The sequence below is a fragment of the Mixophyes fleayi genome, chromosome 4 (assembly GCF_038048845.1).
Source record: "Mixophyes fleayi isolate aMixFle1 chromosome 4, aMixFle1.hap1, whole genome shotgun sequence".
Taxonomy (NCBI): Eukaryota; Metazoa; Chordata; class Amphibia; order Anura; family Limnodynastidae; genus Mixophyes; species Mixophyes fleayi.
Genome location: NC_134405.1, coordinates 109,098,792 through 109,104,791, shown reverse-complemented (window position 1 = coordinate 109,104,791; position 6,000 = coordinate 109,098,792).

Genomic DNA, 6,000 nt, shown 5'->3' with positions numbered 1-6,000 from the left:
GGGCATTGATATCTTAAGGGGACGTGCCTGTTGAAAACGTCCATGAATAAAAAAAAAATCTCTAGTAAGTTCTGTTTCAAAGGAGAACAGGTAAAAGTCTTTTTGTGTAGCGTTGAGAAATAGGTTGTTTTCACAATGGATACGAAGCAAACGCTAGAGATAGTTCATGTTGTGCTGCCTAATGAATGGCCGGTTGGTTCGGCAAAATATGTTATGTATAATAAATACGGTGCGTATGCTACGGCATACTGCGACAAATGGGTCAAGATGACCCGGGAGTGTGTGAAACCTTTCCCAAACATAGGTACTCTTGACTCAGAGGTGTTAAATAATGTTAGAGATAAAGTGCGGTTGATTAAATCAACAAAAACGAGAATTGAACATGATGACTGTTTAAAATTGTGGCAAATGGAAGGTAACACGTGGCAGAGCAGCGAACGCACAGCGGAAGTGAGTGTAAGGAAAAACACGTGTTCAGCGGAAGTAAGCGTACCGGAAACAAGCATTCCGGAAGTGTGCGTTGCAAAGTGTGGCGAACTGAGCGCAAACACGCCCCCGATAAATTCGGTTGGGGCGGGAAGTACAGCCAATACCAAAAATGTAAAAATGGTAACTAGTAACTTGTATGGTGTTTTAAGTAATGTTAAAAGTAATGTTTCAGGACAAAGAAGAGGAACGGTCCCACCAGCAGGGGCAGCTGCTGAAAGTGGTGAGAATAATGAAAAGGTTAACACAGGGGGAGACATTCATTGTACTGCAACAGCAATTCCAACAGCTAGGTCAGAACAGAGTGATTTAGTAGGCTTATATCCTATCCGCAGAACAGCAGTTCCCAATGGGAAAGCGGACAGAGATGGTGTAGTTCCCATGAAACAGGTAGCAGTGTATTCTCCATGGACTAAGACGGAACTATTTACAATAATGTCTGATTTCCCTGATCCTAGAAAAGATTTGGCCAAGTGTCAGAAATTTATTAGACATTTAGGTAATGCACATGAACCTACTAATAAAGATTGGCGAGTGCTGTTTAGAGCTTGTCTTCCTCTCGATACTGATATACAGAAGTTCATTGAGGGTTGTAGCTTGGAGAAGGATAAACCCTTAACTGAGGATAACAATCAGCATAATATTAGACGTATAATCAAAGAGTTGGCAGTATATTTTCCAGTGACTGTGGAATGGGGCAAAATATACAACATCAAACAAAAAGGTAATGAGAATACAACTGATTATTTTTCAAGGGCGCTAGCGGGCATTATTAAGTACACAGGAATATGGGATATAATGGTAAATCCACATTACAGGGAGGTAACTGTTGCAGTACTAATGGACGGCCTCCAGGAGGATCTAAGGACCTGGAAACAAACCTCTTTTCCTAATTGGAGAGGTCTCACGGTAACTGATATTAGAGAGCATGCTATACAACATGATAAAAATATATGTAAAAAGGAAAAAGCACAGAGTGATAGGTTAATGATGTTGAGTATCCAGGCATTAGAAAAAGTACATCCACAACCTCAGAATTATAAAAACCACTATAAGGGACGAAAGAAACAGAAATCTTTGAAGTGTTTTAACTGTCTTAAAAAGGGACATTTGAGGAAAGATTGCAAAGAAAATATTAGAGCCAAGGCTAAGAAAATGGGACACGAAGCAAAGAGACTTGGCCCACCTAAGGGGGAATCACATAGACACCCACAGAGACGGCGCACACAAGTCTCGGAGACTTCTCAACAGTTTCCTGTGCACCTCATAGCAGCCAATGCCTTGGGGGAGAACCATAGCCAACCCTGGAGGTTAGGTCAGACCTGTAGTCCTACAAACAGGTGGGGTTTAAACTGTGGTAAGTAGTAGTGTACAGGAAACTGATTTCTAAAGGTAATCTTTGTTGATTTTGTTTGTTCGTTTTATGTTGTCACATGTTTGTTTTCCTAAACCACTAGCCGACGGCAAAGAATAGAAATGTTTTTTTTGTTTGCTGCTTTAAGATAACTATCTTGTTTTTCTTTTCACAGATAAAGGGGACACAAAAGAAGTATAGACAAGTGTTTAAAAGGGGTGAGATAGAGAAATGGAAGAATTACTCTTGAAAAACAAATTAACAATAGACAATTGGAACACTCTTTTGTTTTAGGCTGCAGTGTCTCATGATAATTTGTTTGGCTGAGAATCATTATCCAACAATGAAGTATGTACATACTTTGCTCCAAAATATCGTTTTATGTATTTCAGAGAAAATATGAGTCACTAAGAGTACATTTTTTCATTTCTCTATCATAAATTAGAAAAGTCCGTTGAAAAGGTATGTAGTCAATGAGATACCGAGTTCTTAATGAACAAATGACGGACGACACTGGATTGCACTGTTAAGACCCCCTAGTCAAGTATGGGGAGGGGTCATAGTTAGCAAATAGCTAAGGGGAACAGTGGAATGAATACAGCCATTTCCCCATAGAGTCAGAGTCCAATCCAGCGGTCATTTTGTTGTAAAAATCTCCCTTTCTACATGTATGTTTGTATTCAAACCTTTGTATTCCCATCATTCATTGCTTTCCTATTTCCCATTCTTTACACAAATGCTAGTCTCGCTCTCCTCTCTCTCTCTCTCTCTACCCTCTCTCTCTCTCTCTCTCTACTCTCTCTCTCTCTGCTCTGGTAGAGATAAAATCAGACAGTCTCAACAATGGGGCTAAAACATATATTTTTTTTTTTACATAAGACCAATTCAGAGATACACACACTAGATTGACATGAGTTACAGAAACAGTCAGGGGTTTTGTTTTCATCTGTATAGAAACTGCTGATTTTAAGCAGAAAGGTTCTGTTGTGGAAATACGATTCATGCTTTATAGATTGCATATCTGTTTTGTTTTTTTTTGTTTTATGATTCGTGCCTCCTGTACAAAAATGTGCCTATTTATGGATGCACAAAGGGTGGAGACAGGAGATTGCTAGAGGATAGGCATACAGATATGCATCTCTGTGTAGAACACTGGAGTAGGATTTTTACCACAAGATACGACATAATGTGAAACCCTAGAAAATGTAGAATTTTCATGTTTTATATTTTTCACTGTTAGACAGACATGTACTGGATACTGTTATATTTGAAGAAGGTGTTATAGAAAGAGACCCCTTTGCCTTTTCCCACTTAGTCAAGTAGCTGAATATGAGGTACTGAGAATGACATGTGAGTTGGCAGAGGGAAAATCGATTGATATACATTGGTCTTTAGCATTTTTCTAGTCTAGGGGGCGATGTTGAGGTGACTGAGAAATCGTTTTATAGCAATACCAGCACATGATTAGGACACTACATAGAGGACTTTAGACAGTGACACAGTTACCAACTGAAGTAGCTGCTAGTAAGGTCCACACTTACACGCACAACCATACAGGGCTGTCACACCAGGGAGAACATAGCTGTCAAATAGACAACAGGGTTTTATGTGACAGCTAACAAATCTATGTTTTGTTTGTTTTTCGTTGTATTGTTTTAGTTTTAAAAAGGTGAACACACACACACATGCACGCATACACATATTGGTTAATATAGGAAGATTTGTGTTACCTGAGGGATAAATTGTCATCCAATTACCACCATGCAGGATCCTCAAGTATACACTGGTGTACCAATGAAAAATGTCTGGGTAGAGGTGTATTGAAATGTGTCTAATGTATTACTGTATCATACTCAAAACTTTTGTTATTCAATGTGATAGTCCTAGAGTTATAATAGATGATAGGGGTATTCATGTTATTAATAATAGATGTATAATGTTTGAGTAGTGGTAACAAATCACATACTTTCAATTAGCCATAAACCAGTGTGAACATAAAGTAGTGGTACTCGGTAGAATGAATTGAATAGAATAAGAGTTGGAACTTGATTGAAGTGCCACTAGTCCTTTCCCGCTACCAAAAGATCACTCCTGGGCAGACTCCTGACCTGTCAGTTTTTGAAATGTTCTTGACCCCTCGTGAGATGAGATTGTAACTGGGAGGCTAGGTTAGACCTTGAGAGAAGGTAAATAGTGAGACAGTAACCGAGAACGTCCAAAACACTGTCTCCTGAAAGGTCACACTAACTGTCAGGATGTTGGATCGGGAGAGTAAGTTGTGGAACAGAAATCTCTTAAGCTTAGGTTATTTGACAGACAGGTACCAGGTGTAGGCTACCAGCCTCACGGCTTCAAGGGTAGCAGAGACACACTGGTGCCCATACCACCCACTGCAGAGAGGTCAACACTCAGAGAAGGGTCCAAGGGCACTCATGAGTCTGTACTGGAAGGCCTCAAATGCAGTTAGTAGCACCTGAGCCAAAGGCTAAGACTGTTGTCCAGCATGAAGTTGTAGTTTTTCCTGTTTTGTGTTCTCTCATTTCACTCTCTTCTCAGGACGGTTAATTCTTTTGATTATTAGCAGGTGACAGAGACTGGTTCAGGTAGTGATAAGGAGGTGTTGGGGAGGAAGAAGTTAGTAGCATAATCAGTTCAGCCAATTACTCTATTCAATTCAGGGGTAAAGGAAAATTTAGAAAGCTTGGAGAAAGTGCGAGGGGCTATTGTCTGAGTAGCATTACGTCCGTAAGTACGGCGACCCCATAGTTAAAAAAAGAGACACACCCAGCGATGCCAGTCCAGTAATATTCGGACTTGAGCAGGCATCATTGAGAATGATTATCATTCTTGGGAGGGTAAGGTTTTAGACCAAACAAAGTGCTGGGCGTGCTCACGCGTGCCTCAGTGATTACATCAAGTAGGATTAGTTCTCTTTCCACTAAATATTCTTGAGGTACCCGAACTATGGGTGGGAGGTCACTAGGGGAAAAAGTAGGACACCTAGGTCCCTTAGTCTGAAGTCTCCCAATGCTTTGCAAGCCGATCACTGTTAAATCTGAGTATTGAGAGACTGGGAAGAACGAACAGACAATAGCCCGCCCACAAGTGTTGATGAAAAGAACTGGTGACATTATTAGATGTGTGTATATTAACGCAAGCTGAAGGAGATTGCATATGACATTATTGATAGACATAGGATGATGCTATTGATGAACATGAAATGTTTAAATGTATTCTGAGCTTAAAGACATGCGTTGGACAGAAGAACCTGTTAAACTTGAAGAACTGTAGTAGAGAATTCTGTATAGCTGATACACGTTCTACTGTACCATATACCTTTCCAAATAATGTATTAAGTATTTTATTTCACCCTTGAAGGGCATACAAAAGGTTATCTCCAAGCTCCAGAAGTGTATGGTTTATAGTAAAAGAAGAAGTCGTTTAGAGGTTTAAGACTCTCTCTTATGATAACTTGTTTAGATCTACAAACAGCGTGGACATACACCAAGGGGGATTTGTATTACATAACAATGAAACGTGGTACTGAGATCCTGCTTATAACATCTTTAAGGTGATAGTTTATTGTAATATCAAAGGGTGGACTGTCAAATTCGTATAATTGGATGAACGAAAGTATATTGGTTTAATATCGGTTTGCCGTGCGTATTGCGAAGCGTACGCCACGTGTTACGTGATGTGGTGCGTTCACACGGTAAAATACGCACGCACACACTCGCATTACAACATTTAGTTATTTATATAACTTCATATTAGTTCTGTTACACTGTAATTCAGGAGCAGATAGTATTCGGTTTATTATTAGTGTATATATATATATATATATATATATATATATATATATATATGTTGATTATATGTACATTGTAGTGTTATTAAATGTTTAGGTAATAGGAAAGGTGTCATGCCTGATATCATATTGAAGCCCTAATCATCAGCAGCTGTCCGGTGCAGTCGGCGAAGAGATCGCACATTGCATACTTTAGTTATTGATATTAGAGAGTAAAACCTTTGTATGATACTGGCTATGAAAAGGAGCAGACCCCCTGGAGAGAAGACCCCCACCTTTGGATTCCTTAGATTGAATCAACCTATTACCTGTCTGGCCTGGACCCACCCAACGTCTGGACCTATAGAAATAA